The 23,652-nt window shown below is 33.3% G+C and overlaps 1 protein-coding gene across 1 annotated transcript in view; it reads left to right on the forward strand.

The window, feature by feature from the left end:
* PNPase (polyribonucleotide nucleotidyltransferase 1) overlaps positions 1-23,652 on the forward strand; it is a 189,998-nt gene that overhangs the window by 67,237 nt on the left and 99,109 nt on the right. The window lies entirely within an intron of this gene.

Below are 23,652 nucleotides of genomic sequence, written 5' to 3' on the forward strand. Positions count from 1 at the left end.
TACCGGCTTGTGTTGCCACACTTCATGGGCACGACTCAAAGGCGTGAAGGTATAACTCCAAGAATAAAAAATCTGTACGAAGTAGAAAATAATTTCTCTTAACGATCGATCATATTACAGTCCCCTTTCTTTTGTAATGTACCGATATATTAAATAAATCTGTATTATCTAATAACAATAAAGTTTTATACAGGGTGTATCGGCACGTACCCGATAAACTTTAACCAGCTATTCCTTAGCACATTTTGAAGTCAAAAATGTTATGGGCACTTTGCTGTCCGGTAACATTTTTTTTAATAAAAAATCATATTTTCACCACATGTCAACAATGCTTTATCCTTTGTCAAAGTTTGAAAACCCATCTGGCAATATTTTATTCGAGTTTCGTTGAATAATGAACATGAGAACGGGTCGCTTCTACGATTCGTTCTTAAGTTCAACAGCTCGGCTGTGGAATGAACTGCCGGCCTCTGTGTTTCCTCCCTCCTACAACATGGGACTCTTCAAGACCCATGTTCACTCCTTCCTCTCCACAAAAAGACCCTCCAAACAGCATCCCCAAAGATGACATAGGCCCTGAGGGAAATTATTTTCTTCAGGGCCTCCTGTGTGGAGTTAATATAAAAAAATAATAATAATAATGTACGTAAGTACCTACATTGGCGCGCTTTTGCAATCACAATGAAATGGCATGGCGCCATTCGTCTCATTTTTAAGTATTATTATTTAGTGTGTATGAAAGAGCGAGGACGCTTTTTGACACACTTGCTAATAACAGCTGTTGAACACGAGAAACAATGCCAATGACAGTGACGGAGGTTGGTTTTTTTTTTTTTTTAAATGTTACCGGACAGCAAAGTGCCCATAGCATTTTTTACTCCAAATGTGCTGAGGAATAGCTGGTTAAAGTTTGTCGGGTACGTGCCGATACACCGTGTATATATTATTAACCACATACATGCAACTTCTTTGTGGGTTCCTATTAATTTATATTGTAATTTATGCTTTCAATATAATATATTATTATATTATATTATATTGAAAGCATAAATTATATAGATATGTTTATAAATTATATAATTACATAGGAACCCACAAAGATGTTGCATGTATGTGGTTAAAATTACAGATTAAAATAATATACTTAGTTACCTTACTGGTCATAGATACAGCAAACATAAAGAGTTGAGAAATTATTTATTTTGATTTTTTACATTAACTCCATAAATGAGGCTCCGAAGAAAATAGTTTCCCTCGGGGCCTATTTCATCTTTGGGGGTGCTTTGGGGAGAGTCTTTTAAGGAAAAAAAAAGAGTTTCTCGGGAGGAAAAAGGTATAGGGGTGGGTAAGAATCCGGGGTGTCTCTCCTGGACACACTCCCATCCCTCCCACTCTGGTGCAAGGCGATGGGTCGAGAGTACTACTTAAGAGGGAGGTTTTTTATCTTTGAAGATAAGCCAGCTCAAAACAATCTACTATGCACTTTGTCAATCTTTAATAGAATATGGTATCATAGCATGGGGAGGAGTAAACGCTGCCGCCATTGATCCAATATCTAAAGCTCAGAAACTTATAATAAAGATTATCCTCAAACTACCAATCACAAGCAGTTCGGATGAAATCTTTAGGAAAATCTGTGTTATGGACATTAGGCAACTTTATGCCAAAAACATACTAACATACCTCTTCAAACACAAAACTACTTTTGACAATATCCAAACTGCTCGTGATACTAGAACCAAAGGACATAATTTCTTACAAATCCCTTTCGCTAAAACAACTTTTGGCCAGAGAAATTTTAGATATTTTGCAACAAGGCTATATAATGCTCTCCCACTAGCCATTAGACTGAACGAAATTTTTTTGAAATATAAAACAGATATCAAGTCTTGGATCATCAGCCAAGACAGATCCATGATCAAAAATTTTATAAAAATCCCTACATAAGTATGTACTCCAACTAGATGCTGATTAACAAATTTATCATTTATTATTATTATTTATTATTTTGTATCTTTTTCACAGTGTCATTTAATGTAATGAAATATTTTATATATCAAAAAATATGTAACATTAATAACATTAATTCATGTATCAAATACGTCTGTCTCGACACAGGTTTATCCTAGTGAGACAGACATCGAAAAAAAAAACCTGTAAAACAACTTTATATTGATAATAAAAATAAAAATAAATACTTGAAATATTTTGGTAAAAAGTAGTATCTTTGCAATTTGACATATTAATGAAAATAAAACAATTAAATTGTAATTTTACGAGTGACCAACATGCGAGTGTGAATGTGGTGCGGTACAGACCACCGAACATGTGGTCAACGAATGCCAGCTCCATTCATTCCCCGGCGGGATTGATGAGGTTCACATGGCGACGCCGGAGGCCCTAGACTGGCTCGCAGACCTAGATGTCCCCCTCTGACCCCTCCATTTAATAAAAGAAAAATAATTGTAATTAAACTGTAAAGTTTAATTTTGTACCATGAAGATGCTTGTGCTAAGCGAAACTAGTCGGTCATAACAAATATAAACAAAGCTATCGTTATGTGTTCATTAATATACTGCTCATTAATATAAAGATTGCAGAATTTGTAATTTACATATGTTAAATATATGAGGGTGCCCCGTTGAAATTAAATATAAATCCCATCTAATATGTATACTATTCTTTTAAATTATTTAATTTTTAGAGACTTTTAACGTTTTTCCTTTGATACGTTCATATTACTATAATGCACATTGAAATGGCAATGCCCAGTGCACATCTGTGAATATATTTTAATGTTGCCATTAACGTTTTGGACGGGAAACGCGTCTAATTAATTATTTCTCAGTCGCCGTGACGTTGATGCATCGCTATCCCGTTCGGCGAAAACTCGCCAATAACGTATTAGTATTTAGTGTTACCACACAGTTTTATTAGACATGACTTATGGAAGATTATAAAGCTCATTGTAATATTCAATCATTGTCATTGTTTCATTTTCAATGAAAATTTGAAACAATCAGATATGTAGAAAATATTTTTACACATATTTGTGTCTATCTCTATTATGTGTTCGATGATATTTATAGTCAATCAGATCTTTTTATCTTTACCCCTCTAAATACTTACTCTTCTACCCCATCTTACCCATCAACTGGTAAATCAAACTTACTCTTTTTCCTTGTTGAAATAACTGGAACTTCATACAAATACAGCAAATGAGAGTATGCAAATATACATATGATTATACAACATAAACGGTACAGAACTGGTAACAGTAGGTAATTACAAAATTATAAAAATAGGAACCTGTGTACAATAATAATTGGCATTTTTCATTATTTAACAAAACAGATTTTTCCAAAATTAGTAGCATTTAAAAAAAAACAGAAATATGAAATAGAAAAACTTAAAAACAAATGGGAGTATAAAAATATATAGATGATTTTATACCCTAGAATTTCATAGATCCTGATGAAATGACGTTGCGAGCCGTTATAGTTGCGTTAGAGCCCACTGTTTTTACTGCGTCATATACACAGATTTTGTGCTAAGATGGACAGGCCCACGAAAACAATAGAGTATTTCGTGAAAACGGTGATTTATCAGACGCTATAAATAAATATCTCTACGGTTTATCTTGCACTCATTTTGGGTGGATCAAGATTAATTAGTATGAAGAATGGGTTTTGTGGGATTAAAGCTGAAGTATTTTGTGGTTGGCGTCTGTGCAAATTAATAACGACGGAGTTGCCTGAGCCTTATTAGAATAAACGGGCTTTTACTGCGTAAGTGGGTTTAATTTGGGGTTTTAATTCAGGGTGGTAACTAGCAACTACTGAATAATCCTAAGACCTCATGAGAAATTTGTTTCACGTGGAAATTTTGAGACAATTTTCGCAAATCAATCATAATTTGTCATCTCTTGTCAGAATACTTTGGTCGTCGATTTACGTAAAACAATTGTTAAACACGCTGTAATGACGATATCTACTCGTACTTTGTGTAAAATAGTATATTATTTTTTTTTCATTTTAATTTATTTTTATATTTATTAAATATGTATTTCCAAAAAATGTCAGTGACGATAAAATTCCCCTTAAGAAAGGAGTTTAGTTGGACGAGTCTAACACTCTCTGTTTGTGGTTATAAAAGTTTATTCTGAGACATTATCGTGTTGCTTTGTAATCTAACTTTGCTAAAGTCTTGGTATTTTTTTTCGTTTTTTTAAATATAATTCTTACATTTTTATACAAAACAGATATTAACATTATTAGAAGTTACCATAAGTAATTATCAACGATTAGGTTATATAAGATATAAAAAGAAATAAAATAATATAGAACGAAAATGCAAGACATATAAGCAATGCAACGTTTTACATCAGAAACGTTTCAGTAACTTTTCAGAGACGTTTCAGTTACGTTTCAGTAACGTTGCAGTATAGTTTCAAGACCATTTCAGAAACGTCTCAGTACCATTATTATTTGTCATTGTAATATTAACTCAAGATTGTTTGACTACTCGGGGTAGAAAAAATATTCTGTGTTTTGCTAATAATACCAGAATGTCCACAGCCCAATGCCCGCCTTTTTTTTTTTTTTTTATATTTACTCCACACAGGAGGCCCTGAAGAAAATAATTTCCCTCGGGGCCTATGTCATCTTTGGGGATGCTGTGTGGAGGGTCTTTTTTTGGAGAGGAAGGAGTGAACATGGGTCTTGAAGAGTCCCATGTTGTAGGAGGGAGGAAACACAGAGGCCGGCAGTTCGTTCCACAGCCGAGCTGTTGAACTTAAGAACGAATCGTAGAAGCGACCCGTTCTCATGTGACAAGTGTCAACTGTGTACTGTGTACTGTGTACCGCCTGCTCGCCGGGAACTCGAATGCCTCTCGTTCGGGACAGTAACGTTTCAGTAATATTTCAGTAAAGTTTCAGTAACGCTGCAGTAACTCTTCAGTAACGTTTCAGTAACGTTGCAGTAACGTTTCAGTAATGTTGCAGTAACGTTTCAAGACCATTTCAGAAACGTCTCAGTAACATTATTTGTCATGGCAATACTAACTGAAGTTCGTTCGACTACATGGGTAGATTCGGGGTAGAAGAAATACATATTGTGTATGTCTAGCTAATAATACCAGAATGTCCGGTCGCCGGCTCCTCGGTAACTTGATCGCCTCTCGGATACGCCACAATTTATCGGCACGTTCGGGACAGCTGACAAATTGACGGGCCTCTTTTCTCTTTCGCGCCGCCCATTTCCCAGAATTGCCGTGTTCAAGATGATGGCATCAATGAAAATCCTCACCATTCGGCGAAAGCACCTTATATTTATAACCTGCAAAAGTCTATATCAAATTTCTTTTTGCGTTTATCTAAAATTGATTTAGAGTTAAGTGCTTTCGGGGTAATATTTCACCGCAGACGGTATAAGCATTATCCCAATTTTATTTTATTATGATTACGTAGGTAATATCATTTTTATGGACTTGTTATGACTTACTTGACTGCGACTTCCATACGGATCAATCAATTTATTATAATATAACGAGTCGCGATTACGATTAGGTATTCAATTAATAATTTATTCTACGATGAAGGTTATTTAAACCATTACAAAATCAATCTTCTTTAGCAAACGATTCACTTTTTGTCCAATACAATATACATTTTATAAACAACGTACGTTACTTGGCTACTTCTATTTTAGGAAATGGCTCTACCAAAACAAAATCTCACGAAAAGGTAACCAAGAACTTTTAAATCTTATTTATTATCTATTAATGAGTATCAAACTTACTTCAGAACATGAAAAGTTAGACAATTCACATAAATGAACTTGTAATACAACACAAGTTTTAAAATTTTTTAATATTTACATCCCTTCATGTTTTACAAGTAGATAAATTAAGTTGTACAGTATACAACCTTTCATATTTTAACATTCTTGGGAAGATGGGAATGCAAAATAGGTCTAAGATTATTTAAAGAGTAAATAAATAGATATAATAAATAAAAGGTAGAGGACGACATGTCACGATCAAGTGAATCAGATACTTGAGTCGGGCCATGTCAAGAGTCAGAATAGTGAAAGAGTATGTATGAGACGATGTATGAATCTGAATGAGGTAAGAAGTGTGTGCCAAGACCGAGTTGTTTGGCGGTTCGTCCTCTCTGCCTTCCCCTGCGGGGAAACGGCTTGATGGTTAGTTAGTTAGTTAAATAGATATACTGTTTAGAAATTTCATTCATTAGCACCATTCCTCTTGTCATGCGATGCTGTGCTAGAACATCTGTTCTGCCGTGGTATCTTGAACAAGTCGTGGTGACAACTACGGCCGTACATTTCAGGCACATCAGCGATATAATTCTAGAAGGCGTGAGAAGGCATATATCCATACATATTAATAATAACAACTACAAATAAAACATTTGGGCAAAAAAGCTTCCTTACTATGGTACTAAACTATGCAACAAAATACCACTCTCATTCAAAACTCCCAACAATATTGTAACATTTAACTCTCAAATAAAAAGCTGGGTATATAATATAGGGAGATCAGAAATATAAAATACACTAACACCAAATACATACTTTAACCAAAACTACTCAACTGCACTAAAAACACATATAATATATTTGTAATTCTTTCAGAAAAAAACACTACATGATACATTTATAATTACTTCATATTTTCCATGCTATTAAATTTTAATACTGCATAAATGAAATCTTCAGCACGGGAGATCCCAGTGAGGATATCATTATCTCTATTTGTTACAAAAAAAAAGAAGATAACAAACACTTATTATTAAATAAAAATAGTATTGTCCATATAAAACAGTATTGCAAGTTTAAATTTAAAAAAAAACATTTATTACACAAAAATACAGAGTACAATAGGTTACATCCTATTTATTCCAGGTAACCCAACAGATACACATTATACTACAAAACCCAACAATCACATGTTAACAAATATATATAAATAAAAAACAGAGCTATTTAATTTATGTGAGGTATTCATTTAAAGTGTAGTGACATTTTTTTTTAAAGAAATGTTTATATTCTGCTATCATTGAAGATAAATATAATACTAATATGTATATCTAAACGAAAAATTAAACAGAAAGAAAGAAAGACACAGAAAAATAAAAAAAAAGATAACGGTAACAACTCACAACTAGAAATTGAACCCATATTGTCTTACAGAGACAGGCGTCTTGACGAACTCAAGCATTGGGACCTATTTATTAAGCGTCATATTTGTCGATATCATATTTCAAATTCAGAGTTAGCAATATCATCTTGTAACTAATTTTTCTCATGTTTTATTCAGCTATCTTTTTAAATGGAAACAAAGTTTCTAATTAAATTGGTTTGTAACCTAGATAGCGTCTCGGCTAAACATATCCGATTTTTATTTGTATGGGTTAACTTGACTTTTTAAAAGTTGTAACCGTTATCTTTTTATTTTTTCTGTGTCTTGTTGTGTTTTGTGTTTCGATTAGATTTATTAATATTACCTTCTTTAATGACATATTACATTGATGGGGATAACCAAAGATATTAGAAAATAAACCTTAGTTACAAAAAAAAGTTGTTTCTTTATATCAAGCTGTTTGTTTTGTTACTTCTCGAGTAATAGATACTGGGAAATTACACATAATATATTCTCCAGTTACCACGCATTGATTGGCGTATAATATTTGCATCCGTTCTACCGAGGTATAATTAGCCCAACACCATTGTTAGAGGCATTGTTGTCGTAGAAATGAGATAACCATTGTTCCACCCGTACGCATTGAAGGAGATAACAGAATCTGCAGCTGTATAATCGATAAGCTTCGCAAAGCTATAGTTAACAGTTAAGATAGCAGTAATAATATCTACGAATGGAAAAAAACAAAGCCATTTTCTCAGAACGATCCTACAATGTTTAACCTTTTCACTGTGAAAGGGGTTGATAAGTTTTAGTAAAGATTTGCGATAAGAAATTGATCGAGATTACCTTGGAATAATACACGTAAATGTTTTGATTGTGGTTAAAATACCTTTGCTAGATTTTTGACTGAATAAATTTATTTATTGAACTAAAACGTTATCTGATTTTTAGCTTGAAATTGTGACTGTGTAACTGTGTATTTGAAGTAATTTTGAATATGAATAAATTAGTTCGAATAGAAACGAATAACGTTTTTTTCTGACCGAAATGAATGCTATACCTTATTCTTGATATTAAGGATGGGCTGTTTTACAGAATTTGAACAATTCATCAAATACAGTTGATTTTCAAGTTCTGTGAAGGTTCTATTTATGTTATATTATAATATCATTACTGGCCAGTTACTTCACAAAACTGAAGTAATAACAGAACTTGGATAGAACCTTCACAGAACTTGAAAATCAACTTTGAAATTTGATGAATTGTTCAATTTCTATGAAACAACCCGTCCTAAGTATAGCATAATCAGTAAATTTTATATTTTTCCCGGTAAATCGCATTTATATTGTTTAATTTGTGTGTAATTGTTAACTTATTCATATAAAATAATGTATTTATTTGTAAGAAGCAAACAGCGTTTGCATACAATACGATGATAAATAGGAAACGCTAAGTTAATTGAAGTTAAGCCAAAATAGTTTCTTATGCCTAAGTTCCTCAAAGGTGGAGTCTTATAGTGTCTTAAAACTGATTGTAGGTTATGGGGAGAGGAAGAGGAATATAGGATAAGGATGGGAAATGCTCTTGATACATTCTATATTCACATAATAATATAAACATAGTATATTTGCGGCACGTTCCATAGCGGAATATACTCTCAGTAGAGCCCTGGTGTAATATCACCATTCAGAATCGAAACGTTGCTTGATATGGTTTTAGCCGTGTTTGGTGACCAGACCTGAATGGCCAGGTAATTCTCCACCTTCCTCTTTCCATCTCCTTCCCCTCCCGCCTTTCTTAAGTCTGACAACATACGCCAATTCGGGATGCCATAGCCTCACCGATTCCAGATGGTCGGAAGCAGTTGGGACTTGTGTGGTATTTACAGAAAAAAAGTCCTACGTACAGTACCATATCCGTTATCCTTGTGCTACTATTACTATGCTTGTTAATTAAATAATTATTTATTTAAGTATACTCGAACATATTATGTTAATAGGTATAATAACTTTCGTCTTGACGTAATGGCTCGTCGAAAATGATCCAGAAGCCAAATTTATTTATACACTTTTTTTGATAATTGTTCTATTATTTGAAAGTAAAAATAGTTTCCTCTAGTCTAATAATGGCAAGCAATAATGTAACTGCTTTCTCCGAACATTTAGTAATATTCAATTGGACTTTTAATACCGACGAAACTGACGCGAGAGTCTCTGAAAGAAAAGTGATAAAAAGCGATCAATGGGGCCATCTAGCCGGCGGCAACATTTCCGACCTTGGGCGTTTTCAATAAAGAATGGTATTCCACATATCGTGGGCGTTTAGCGTTTTTTTATCCCCACACGGCGGAAATAAGTGGTTTCATGAAATAATAAAGCTTGCGCCCTGTGCGAAACCCACATTTTTATTTATTTTTTCATGCGCCACAGTGAAAAATGAGGGTTCGGCGCGTTTAAAAACCATTCCCTGTAAATATTCTTCCCCCGGAGAGGCGAAGCTTTCACTTACAGGCGGCGAGATATGTCATCTGACCTAATGATAACCGAAAACAAGGTTTTTTACTGTCGTAAAAAAGGACGTTAGAATGGTTTGGTCGCTTGGGATATTATTGCCACGAAAACATTGGTCATCGTATATAATACCTACTCTCCGAATCGGTTATACAAAACTACCCTTTTTATTATATCTACATGTTGAGATATTTTGCTAAACTCTTTCAATAAATTCGTGTTTACCCGACTCCAATAATAATAATATGTATGAAGCATTGATTGATGATGGTATTTTACATTGAAGTTTTTTTTTCATTTTGTTGTGTTAACGAATTTTAATAACGATTTAAAATGTGTCATTTTCTATTTGCCGCCAAAACGACATGTTCGTTTTTATTCGCTTCGATTCGGCGGCGTTGACGTTACGCCAGGCGACGCGCTACGTCTGTGGCAGCTGTCTTATGGAACATTGCCGTCTTCTATATCATAATGACGTTGTAGCCAGTTGAAACCGTTTCCGAATTCGTTCGCGGTGTTAGATCGTTTTTATTACCAATAATTGTGCATGAAAATTACATATTTTTAGTCTGATAATCCTAATCATTGAATCTGATTAAACTTTAAATCTTCCACTCCGTGTTTAACGTTATTCATAGTTTGTGAATATACCCTATTGTCTGGCTGTAAATCTATTTCTTACTATTGAGTTAATGAGGTACGGTGCTATATTTCATACAATGTCGTTGCATTTTCATGGATTCACCTGGGTAATACGTGTTATTTTGTGTAGTTTATAGCTAAAATTTGTTATTTTATTCATGGCACCATGTCAACATTTTGACATTTTCCTCATGCGAACAATCCATGAATATATCTTATGCTCAACAGCACAGCAATGAAATGATTTGCCAACATTTGTGTTTTCCTCCTTTCTACAACGTCTCTATAATACACACCTTCCATTCCTTGAATATACCTACTCTTCGCACAGTATCCCTAAAGATAATGTAAGGCCCGAGGTAACCGGGGCTCAGTGCCCCAAGGCTCCCTGTTTGTACCTACTTAATATTAAAACTATATATCAATATTTTTTTCTACCTCTGGCAATTTATCATGTGTAAAAAGATCATACTGCGGAATAATAACGATATTAAATAATAATATACCCCTTGACGAATTATTATCTTCCATAATACATAATACCAATATATTTTGATAATTTATCATAGTCAAGACGCTTTATTAGGTTATGCTTAACACCTAGGTGCGAAACTTACTTTATTCTTGTTATTTTTTGATTTTCACGCTGAGTTGGTAATAAAGGTAAATCGTATTCACCCTCGAAAAATGTTGCTTTTTCTAAGAAAGTCATTACAAAAACATATTATCCCCGAGAAGAGCACGCTGAATAGCTTTGTTAGCGATGAGTAGTCATTATAGTTTTTACTTTCTTACACTTTGTAAGGTTGAACGGTATTCTTAGTTGAACCTCATTATTAAAAACAAAGTAATTTTACACCAGTAATTTATTTGTGCATTAATCTACGTTCTAATTTATGCTTATTTACGTGCGTACATACTTAGTAAAATAATGGCTCAATTTATTTATTTATTAATCTTAAGTTAGCTCACATCGTCGTCTGCTAATAATGCTAGAAACATAAATACTTAAAACTTAACAACATTTGGCAAAAATTATATCTTGAAATATTTTAAATTTAAGGTTGATGTACTTTATTGTGTCTTTTTAAAAATTAATCATGTTTTCTATCTCATTCGAAATTCGAAATCGTAATTTCATTCGGGATTTTGTTATAACGTTGGACGGTCTGGTAGATGAAAGATTTCAGGTTGCTTGGTTTCTTCCTTGTTGGCAATCTAATTTGCTTTGCATTTCTCGTTCAGTGCCTTTTCACCGTGTATCTGATTGTATTTTTTTTCTTCAGTTACTTAGACTTCATCCCATTGTTATTTTTATGTATAAAATACATTTAAATATATATGCTTTACCGTCGTCAAATTTAGCTGCTTTAACATGTCTCTTATCAGTGTGCGTGTCTCTTGACAGTTAGACGAACATTTCAAAGCTCAATTACTCACGATGGAACTTATTTTGCCAGCTTACAAAAGTCTAAATAATTATGTATTAAAAATTGTATTATTAAAATACTAAGTGTATTGAACGTGCGGCTAAAGTCGTGTATGAGAGAGACGGCATGAAAGCGAGGCAACTGTAGATATATGAATAGTTTGCATGGTTTTCCGGTCTATCTTCAATATTACTGATCATCAAGAAAATCTGTTTTAAAAATTTCAGTCTGTTGAATATTATTCCGCGCCCCAATAGCACGCTAAAACCTTAAACGTTATACAAAAGGCAAAGGCATCATGTTGACTTAGTGCTGTATTGAATATTTCTTTTATTGTATTTGGGTTATATTCTTAAATTGAACATTTTTTCTTTGGAATGCAAATGACGTAAAATCCATTCATCATTATTATTTATACCAATTTATTTAGTCGAAGCTCACTTTTTTTCTAAAGCTATTCGTAAAGCGTTCATACGTTTGAAAAATTTTTGTGATGTTTTTCTAATTTGCCTCACAGATAAATAATTTACCAACAGCTACCATAGCCATCGATTTTCAGTTGAATAATCTGATTTCATTGATTATTATTATATTTATTTATTTTTCCAGTAGGTACTTATATATAGGTAATGAGTTACTAAAACTAGAAGATGGAATAATAATTCTCTATTTATTTTTCGGAATAACTTTATTGAGTAAAACCTCAAATTGTAATATTTAATTATTGAAGACAATATTAGCGATTTCTAAACGAAAATCTGAAACAGAAAAATCAGAAAAGGATACGGTCACATCTAGGACTCAAACCCAGGACCCTTGTCTTTCCGAGACACCGGAAAGACAAGGGTCGTATCCTTTTCTGATTTTTCTGCTTCAGATTTTCGTTTAGAAATCGCTAATATTGTCTTCAATAATTAATAATTCTCTAGTTCGTAGAGTGGTTTATTTTTTGTAAGAATATCAAACTTGACGGCCGGCATAGTCCAGTGGTAACGCATTGGACTGCCATTCCGAAGGTCGCGGGTTCGAACCCGGCGTGCGCAAACAAATTTTATTTGATTAATTTGTGTTATTTCACAATTAATTAATTAAAATAATATATAGTATATTTGCGGCACGTTCCAGAGTGGAAGATACTACCAGTATCGCCCTGGTGTAAGACCACCATTCAGAATTGAAACGTTGCTCCAAATGGCTTTAGCCGTGTTTAGTGACTAGATCTGAATAGCCAGGTACTTCCCCACCTTCCTCTTTCCCTTCCCCACTTACCTTCAGCCTCACAACATCCCCCAATTGGGGATGCCATAGTCTCACTGGCTCCAGACGGGAGCAGTTGGGACTCTTGTGAGGTATTCACTATAAAAAAAAAAAATTAAAAAATTTTTTTTAAAAAAAATTAAAAAAAAAAAAACAAAAAGGTACACCTATTTATAAAACTGATATTACTTGTTTGCCTTACGAAGTAGAACAGGGAGTCAGATTTGAGGTACTTCTTACAAGGCGATCGCCAGATTCGTGAATTGCACCAAATGCCGTCAGTCACGCGATCTCCTACTAATGTTTCATCGACACAATGCTCACAAGAAAGGAAGGCTAGCAACAAAAAATATGTAAAGCCTGTTACAATAGAAAGTAGACTACCGCATAGCTGATATTGTGATGAAGCCCTTTATTTAAAAACAACATTTTAGCTACCAAATCAGTGTCTCATCAGTGTCTCATCAGTACAGATGACAATAGTAAATATATTAAGTAAAGCCTGTTACAATAGAAAGTAGACTACCGCATAGCTGACATTGTGATGAAGCCCTTTATTTAAAAACAACATTTTAGCTACCAAATCAGTGTCTCATCAGTACAGATGACAATAGTAAATATATTAAGTAAAGCCTGTTACAATAGAAAGTAGACTACCGCATAGCTGATATTGTGATGAAGCCCTTTATTTAAAAACAACATTTTAGCTACCAAATCAGTGTCTCATCAGTACAGATGACAATAGTAAATATATTAAGTAAAGCCTGTTACAATAGAAAGTAGACTACCGCATAGCTGACATTGTGATGAAGCCCTTTATTTAAAAACAACATTTTAGCTACCAAATCAGTGTCTCATCAGTACAGATGACAATAGTAAATATATTAAGTAAAGCCTGTTACAATAGAAAGTAGACTACCGCATAGCTGACATTGTGATGAAGCCCTTTATTTAAAAACAACATTTTAGCTACCAAATCAGTGTCTCATCAGTACAGATGACAATAGTAAATATATTAAGTAAAGCCTGTTACAATAGAAAGTAGACTACCGCATAGCTGACATTGTGATGAAGCCCTTTATTTAAAAACAACATTTTAGCTACCAAATCAGTGTCTCATCAGTACAGATGACAATAGTAAATATATTAAGTAAAGCCTGTTACAATAGAAAGTAGACTACCGCATAGCTGACATTGTGATGAAGCCCTTTATTTAAAAACAACATTTTAGCTACCAAATCAGTGTCTCATCAGTACAGATGACAATAGTAAATAAATTAAGTAAAGCCTGTTACAATAGAAAGTAGACAACCGCATAGCTGACATTGTGATGAAGCCCTTTATTTAAAAACAACATTTTAGCTACCAAATCAGTGTCTCATCAGTACAGATGACAATAGTAAATATATTAAGTAAAGCCTGTTACAATAGAAAGTAGACTACCGCATAGCTGACATTGTGATGAAGCCCTTTATTTAAAAACAACATTTTAGCTACCAAATCAGTGTCTCATCAGTACAGATGACAATAGTAAATATATTAAGTAAAGCCTGTTACAATAGAAAGTAGACTACCGCATAGCTGATATTGTGATGAAGCCCTTTATTTAAAGACCGGCAATATTGTACCTAACAAATCAGTGTCTCTTAATTACAGGTGACAGTAGTAAATTGTTAATGGACATATTTGTATTCTAAGTTTAACTGACTTTTGGATATGTAGCTAGTATTTTTTTTTACTATTTTTGTTATTACTATGTGTTAATACATCAATGTAGGTAATTTTTTATGTACTTAAATAAAGTAAAATTAAATGAACATTGTCATATTGTTACATAAAATGTGTTCTTGTTATAAATTAGTACAGAAAACATATTGACAAATCTTATATATTATTTATTTATTTATTACAAAAGAATACAAGATTTCAAAATTATAGCAGTATGCAAAATATATATTTTTTCCTAATTATTCTACTACTCCATAAGGTGAACTCCAGGAGCTCGTGATAATGGGAGGAGTAAGTATATACAAAAATAAAATAATGTTTAAATGGTGATGTGTGAACGGTATTCAAATTCTTATTAAAAAAACTACAAACGTAATTCAACATACAAATTAACATAATTCAATATTTAAATTAGCCACAAACATTATTCAATTTACATAATTCAATCTTCAAATTAACTACAAACATAATTCAATTTGTGTAAAGGGTAAAATATATCATTATCCAATTTCAGGGAGTTAATTTTCTTTTTGAATTGTTCATATTTCATTGTTTCTGTTACCTTAATTTTGTTTTTGGACGATAATATATTGTACCATTTCACACCTAAATACTAGTAGTGGTGCTGAGCCGTGGTCGTTCTTAGCATAGGGATGGCTATTAGGCCCTTTGTTTTCAATCGATTGCTTAGGCTATATAAGGGGTGAATTTTATTGGTGAAATATTCTTTTTTTGAATCCTTAACAATAATAATGCACTTTAAAACTACTAGTCCAGTCAGTGGGGGATAAAAAAGGGCTCCACCTTGCAAAAGGTTAGGTAGTAGCGATTTTCACATATGTTGTTAAGATTGGGACTCTAAAGAAAAAAAAAAGTTTTCGACCTTGGGGGGGTCGAGCTCGACCCGCCATCTTGGATTGAAGGTGCCAAAATTTGGTTTTTTCAAAATAATTATGAAGTGGTTGATTTTACAACCAAATTATTGGGTGCAAACTTAAAGACAACTAAATTACCTACATTTTTTGTAGAAAGTTTTTTTTGTTAGTCTAATAATTAACGAGTTACAGCGGTTGAAAGAAGAAAATTTTGACAAAAAATTGTAAAACTCCAGTTTTCTTGATAAATTTTGTACGAACATATTACACAATATCATTTTAACGTATTTTTACGTTACAATATACTTATATAACATCATCCGTGTGCTCGATGACGTTGATTTGTTATAGTGGGATCCTAGTCTAAAGCTTCCTTAAATTCGAATTCGCCCCATTTCCTTTGTCGCTTTTTACTGAAGAAGGAATGCGCAAAGGTACGAAATCATAATTTTATGGTGTTTTCGAACAACTTCCAGAAGGCGTGCAACTTGAAGGTAGCAAAATTAATGTTGTGGATGGAGGATATCTTTTACATAAAGTTTTATGGAATCGGAATGATTATTTTGGGTCAATTTGCGAGAAGTACGTTCACTATGTAAGAAATCACTATGGATCACATGCAGTCATTGTTTTCGATGGATATCCGCTTGATGATGGTGAAAAAAATACGAAAACCGCAGAAAGACTTCGCCTATCGAAGAAGCACGTGTCTGCAGATGTTCTTTTCGATGAAACAATGCCAGTTCAAGTTTTACAAGAACGATTTTTAGCCAATGAAAATAACACAGTCCGTCTGATTTCGATGCTTACAAAGCAATTTATACAGGATGATTTTACAGTTAAGCAGGCTGAAGGAGATGCTGATGAGTTGATTGTCAATACTGCGATTTCCTTGTGTTCATCATATGACGCTGTTTTCATTGTTGGCAAAGACGTTGATCTTCTAGTTCTGCTGACAGCATTAGCACCACCTAAAAGTAGTATATATCTTCGCAAACCCGGGAGAGGCAAAACTTTTGAAAGACTGTATTCCGCGAATAGTGTGAAATACAAAGAGGCGGCTGAGAATATTCTGTTTCTTCGTGCCTTTAGCGGCTGCGATACAACATCGTCCTTCTTCAACCAAGGAAAAACAAAATTTTGTCTGCTTGTGCAAAACGACACAAGACTCAATGCCATGATAGGAATCTTCAAACAACATGATGCAACACCAGAAGACATAGCAGTTGCAGGAACACGCTTTCTTGTTGCTTTGTACGGGGGTGACATGGATAAGGAAACTGTTTAAATTAGGTTTGGGTTCCTTTTGCTAAAAACTATCGAAGAGAAGTGAAGCTCCGTAATCAAAAATGAGACTTAAATAATAAAATTTGGCTGCCTTTAAAGAAGGTGTCAACTAGCGCCATCTGTATTCTAAATCAGCAAAATTATAATTGGTTTGAAACTCGGAGCAAATTTGAACAGAAACCTTGGAAGAAGTCCGCTACAAACGTTTCGCAAAGTCGACAGCAAAAAGCAAATTCAATCTTGCCTCTTTGCAAACAACGAACGACGCTGCAAGGTACCATGCATTTAGAACGTACCATCAAATCCAAAAATGGTATGGAATCCGAAAAAATCAGAAAACTGGGGCTGGAAACGTGACACCAACGGGCTTGTTCCAGTAAAAATGACAAAGAAACCAGCACCCGAGACTTTAAAAAAAATTATTTCATGCAATTGTAAAAAAGGATGCGACGTTGCATGTAGCTGCAGGAAAGCTGGATTGAATTGTTCTATTGTATGTGGGTGCTGTAATGGTCAAACATGCCGAAATTCGCCAGAGGTTCACATCGATGTCGAGGACGAAGAAGAAGAGATTTTGTCAGAAGCCCAGAATCTCAGTATCACAGGCAATGAGTTAGATCTGTTAGATGATGACATTGATGACGAAGACTGTTATTAAGTAACATAATTTATAGTAACATAATTCATAGTAATGTAACATAATTTCGAAATCTACCATCGCTTGTATATCTGTGGAGTAGACCTACTGGGGATACCACAATAAAAAAAATGCGCCATGTTCCTCATTATGGTGTGGAAATGAGTTAACAAAATTATTATAATTATTTAATGAATAACCCGAAAAAATTACAAAGTTGGGAATTTCATAATTTTTTAGAAAAATATTCACATTTCCGCCACTGTAACTCGTTACCTATTAGACTTACAAAAAAAAACTTTCTACAAAAAATGTAGGTAATTTAGTTGTCTTTAAGTTTGCTTTCAACAATTTGGTTGTAAAAATGACCACTTCACAATTATTTTGAAAAAAGCAAATTTTGGCACCTTCAATCCAAGATGGCGGGTCGAGCTCGACCCTCCCAAGGTCGAAAACTTTTTTTTTCTTTAGAGTCCCAATCTTAACAACATATATCAAAATCGCTACTACCTAACCTTTTGCAAGGTAAAACTCCCCACTGACTGGACTATACACTCAGTTTACTAGAATTAACAACCTCGAAACTTTACTCCAAATACAATACGGGTCCGGTAGGTGTTCCTTCGATATGTTGGTCAGTTGTAGCTGACGATTAATAGTTATTGGGTGTAAAGTAGATGCCATGTTAAGTTTTTCATTCTTTAGCCAAATTTTCGGATCCTTTAGATCTCTTGGTAGTTGACCACTACTATTGTTGGGTAGTTGATGCCTTGTTTAGATTTCCTTTCCTTAGCGACGTTTTGTTAGATTCCCTTAGATCTCTTGGGCATTTGTTTGTGTTTGTTTGTCCTTATTTAACTAACGTTTCGAATCATTTATGTTATGGTGGTTGTGGGAAACATTTGCATTTATATGCGAGTTTTTTTATCAAGCGTTCTTAAAAAATCAATTTAATTCTATTACATATTGGTGAAGGCTTTCCCTGCGCAGTCTATATCGACGGGGTTTATGATTGAACTAATGGTAGCTTTACCGACTTCCATTTTGCTCTGATAGCAGCAATTCTACAGTATGCACCCTCTGCCACGTCAAGCCTCCCAAGGGGCTGTGCTATGTAAGATTCTGATAACCTAGATGTTTCGATGTGCCTTGTGTACCGTGTAACTACAGTGAACGCGGTTGTTGAGCCCATGAATGTAAATTTCCAAGACGTCATATTGTGATCCAGACGTTATGCCTAATGACAGCTAATGGCGAGTAACACGCTCTTTTCCATGAACTGTTTATTGAATGTAAATTTTAAAGACGTCGCGTGTATCTATTGAAAGTGCAAATGCGTTAATTGTTATTTCATGGCGATTAGCACGCTCTATGTTAAAAAAATCTTTTTCCCACGCGGAGGGCCCTGAGGAAAATAATTCCCTCAGGGCCCATGTAATCTTTTGGGATGCTTTGTGGAGGGTATTTTATGCGTATAGATGAATTTATGCGAAGGTAAAATGTATGAGGGTTGGGTAGGAATATAGGGAGCAGTGTGTCCAGGAGCGACGGACATATGAATATATCCCTCCTGCTGCGGCTCAAGACGATGGGTCGAGAGACCAGTTAGAGAGGACAAAGGGTCTTCCCAATTCAGCATCTTTTGATTACCTTACCCGATGAACTAGGGCAACCCTGCTAAATCACCAAACGTATCGAAATCGTGGGGTGACCCATGTCAGTTGTATTGCTTATCTAATAAATGGTTTCAGGGGCGGCGGTACCTAAACACGCCTCCCAAATCGGAAGGTTGTATTTTAGTTTCGATTTTTTTTATTGTATTTTTGACTTTTTATTTATTTATTTATTGACGCCCTATTGGACTTTTAAGTACATAACAATTACAAATTTCATTTTTAACAACAGTATAAAACAAACAATAGAAAATCGAAATAAAATATAATGATTTCTCATACATTATTTACATTTAAAAAGTGGTGGACTAATTTGGCTTTAAATGTATTGAAGTTAATTATTTTACTGAACGATGTAGCTAATAGTTCAACGCCTCCTATCGTGTAGATGATTTTATTGCCACCGAAAAGAGTTTTTATTTATTTTTCTTTCATTTACAATGTGCGTTAATCTCGCAATAATATTATTTTTTTATTTATTTCTTTAGTAATGTTCTCCATGAAACGGTTGTTCACCAATATGTTACGGAAACGATTATAAATTAGAGTAATAAAAAATATATTATTATATGTAAGTATAAAAAGCTTATAAGGGCAGTTTTACTACTTTGTGACCTGCGTTAAAAGATAGTCGCGGTAACTGTCTGTAAGAGACGTTGAAAATGTTGATGGTCAATGCAGAATCGTTAAGCAGATGAGTCTTGAGTTTTGTCTGATATATCGTCGTAGATACTGCAATATGTACTTACATACTATGGCACACATTTCAAAATTTCTAGAGTAATCTTCCAATGATCAGTGGTGCATAGTTAAGTTGGTATTAGGATTGTTACTTAAATTATTTTACCTGCATAACTTCGAAAATTTCGTGACATAAAATTATTGAATGATATCCTGTTGTATCCACGAAGTTGAGTAAATAAATCGATATCTTGATATTTAAACAAAGTCTGGCCAAATATATTGAATTCAGAAACACTATTCTATAGTACCATATTTAATGCTGTAGTTTCTAAATTCAAATACATATAATTCAGAAACACAATTCTACAGTGCCATATTTTAATGGTGTAGTTTCTGAATTCAAATATATTGAATTCAGAAACACTATTCTATAGTACCATATTTAATTGTGTAGATTCTAAATTTAAATACATTGAATTCAGAAACACTATTCTACAGTACCATATTTTAATGGTGTAGTTTCTAAATTTAAATACATTGAATTCAGAAACACTATTCTACAGTACCATATTTTAATGGTGTAGTTTCTGAATTCAAATATATTGAATTCAGAAACACTATTCTACAGTACCATATTTTAATGGTGTAGTTTCTGAATTCAGAAACACTATTCTACAGTACCATATTTTAATGGTGTAGTTTCTTAATTCAAATATATTGAATTCAGAAACACTATTCTACATTACCATATTTTAATGGTGTATTTTCAATATTCATCTAAGCTGCTTTACTAAACTTAGCTGTTTTCAGAAGCCGCAATTTCAGGCAATATTGAGATGATGAGGCCGTACTTTGGGCGTTAAGTGTGCTTCCCCAGTGGCGCAGTTTCCGCCGTAGACTCCGCGAAGAGATTCACATTATTTTTTCTAGTTTCAGGAAACTCGTTTTGCTAGTTAACTTGAAATCACGACTAATGGAATATACATTTTATTAGGTACTGCTCGCGGCTCTTCAAGATTAGTTAATAGAGTAGTTTTCAACAGGCCTTGGGGAAATAAAATAAACAGTGATGTTTACAACTTGACTTTGCTGCGATATTTTCGTTTTAAGGTACGTGAGCCAGATGAAATATTGACTGGACCTTACTATGGCAGCAGACACATGCAGTTGTCTCCTGTGATAAGGTTCCGATAATAATGATATATTGTGCCCTTAATATACGTTTACTAATCTTTACCATCTAGCATTTAATTATTTTTTTTAAACTTTGGCTATTGTTATAATACTAATTCTCTAAATTGTGTCTATTGAATAATGTTTGTAGCTAATTTAAAGATTGAATTATGTTAATTTGTATGTTGAATTACGTTTATAGTTATTTTAAGTCTTTGAGTATTGTTTACACATCGCTTTTTAAGAATTATTTTATTTTTGTATGTACTCACTCCACCCATAAACACGAGTTCCTGGAGCTCACACTTATGGAGTAGTAGAATAATTAGGGATTTAAAAATCAATATTTTTCATACTGTTATCATTAAAAATCTTGTATTATTTGGTAATTAATAAATAATTAAAAATTATTAATGTTTCTTTTTTTGTGAATTTATTGAAATATTTAAAGAAAGATTATGTTTGCCAAACAATGTACATGTTTATATGTTTATAAAACTATTAGCACACACGAAGATGTGAGCTAACTTAAGATTAATAAATAAATAATGTATGAATGTGGATCAAGCAAAAAACGATTTGGTGTCATGGTTAAGTACTGTTTAATCAAACTTTTTGCAGATGAGACATTTCTATACCTTACAGAAAATAATTTTGAAGATGCAATGTCAAAAATACAAACTAAACTTTATGAAATATCTAAATGGTTAAATATAAATAAATTGAAATGTATGTAACTAAAATTAAATTCATGGGATTAGGTAAAAAAAAAAGAAGTTATTACCCTAAACACAGACAGTCACAATATTAAATATGTAGAGGAAATTAAATACTTGGGCATTATAATAGATAAAAAATCAAAAATTAACGCTAACTTTAAAATATTCACAAAAATATTGCAAAACAAGTTGATAGAAAATTAGATATCAACACAGGGAAATTGGTCTACAACAGCACTAGCATCCCACCTAAATTACTGCACATGTGTAATTTGTGAGCAATAAAATAGAACTTAAAAGAAAGGAAATAATTCAGAACAGAGGCATAAGGTCTATATTGTGCTGTAGCTCTAAGGGAAAATAATGCAACGCCAATTCAATCTTCCAGGTGTGTGGCAACGTTTAGTCTTTAATACCCTATTATTTATATACAGGGTGTATCGGCACGTACCCGACAAACTTTAACCAGCTATTCCTTAGCACATTTGGAGTAAAAAATGTTATGGGCACTTTGCTGTCCGGTAACATTTTTTTTAAAATAAAAAATTTACTATTCATATTTTCACCACATGTCACCAATGTTTTATCCTTTGTCAAATTTTGAAAACCCGTCAGCCAATATTTTGTTCGAGTTTCGTTGAATAATGTACGTACGTACCTACGTTGGCGCGCTTTTACAATCACAACGAAATGGCACGGCACCATTCGTCTCATTTTTAACTATTATTATTTAGTGTGTACGAAAGCGCGAGGACAATTTTTGACACACTTGCTAATAACAGCTGTTGAACACGAGACACAATTCAAATGACAGTGACGGAGTGTGGATTTTTTATTTATTTTTTGTTTTTAATGGAAAAAAAATGTTACCGGACAGCAAAGCGCCCATAAAATTTTTTACTCCAAATGTGCTGAGGAATAGCTGGTTAAAGTTTGTCGGGTACTTGCCGATACACGATACAGAATACATGTTTAAAAGTGTTAATATTACTAGTACAGTCCATGGTTATCCTAGGAGAAGTTCCAACAATTTTAGGCTTCCTAAAACCAATTTGTCAGCAGCACAAAACAGTATTTATTATAAAGGTTTTAAATATTAAATGAACTCCCCTAAATGTTAATGAACCTATAGGTCTTGCGGCTTTTCGCGTTTTATCTAAATGTTGTGAATTCCAAATATTAGTACGTAGGTAACAAAATATAATTATATATGTTTTAGAATAGGTTTTAACTAGATATAAAATGTCAAATTTTATGGCTATATAAAATATTAAAATAATATATATAGCTAAATCATCTAAATTCTTATATTATCCTTTCGCATGCATGTTGACAAACATAATTATTCGAACCCTCTGACATGTTTTTAATTATGATTTTCCTTTTGTTTCAGGTAAGTTACATTTTTTCAATGACGTCCTCGCAGATTGGTAAGGTTATGAAATATTTTTTTTTGTACAGATTATTATTATACACGGTGTCCGGAAACTAGTGTGAAAAGCGGGAAACTGGTTAATCTACACAAATTCACCACATAAACTATTATTCATGAAATGATATACTCCCAGTGAATTGGAATAGCTGAATCAAAAGAAAATGGAAGAAGCCATTTTGTACGTTCATAACACTTTATTACGTTTATTTATTATGTTTTTTTTGTAATTGAATTGTGTTCCAAGTAAATTGATTTTCCTCAATATTAGTTATTTGGATTCACGAAAAAATCTGTCTTGTCAAATACGTATCAACGGTAATGGTTTTGAGTAAATTCATATCTTCAGCCTGTTGAACTCTGTGGTTGAGTGGTTACGATCATCGTGGTTTCAACTTTTATCAAAATTCAAATTTAAAATTTAATCAATCTAAATAA

The sequence above is a fragment of the Hesperophylax consimilis genome, chromosome 16 (genome assembly GCF_061612785.1).
Source record: "Hesperophylax consimilis isolate HC1 chromosome 16, BYU_Hcon_1.0, whole genome shotgun sequence".
Taxonomy (NCBI): domain Eukaryota; kingdom Metazoa; phylum Arthropoda; class Insecta; order Trichoptera; family Limnephilidae; genus Hesperophylax; species Hesperophylax consimilis.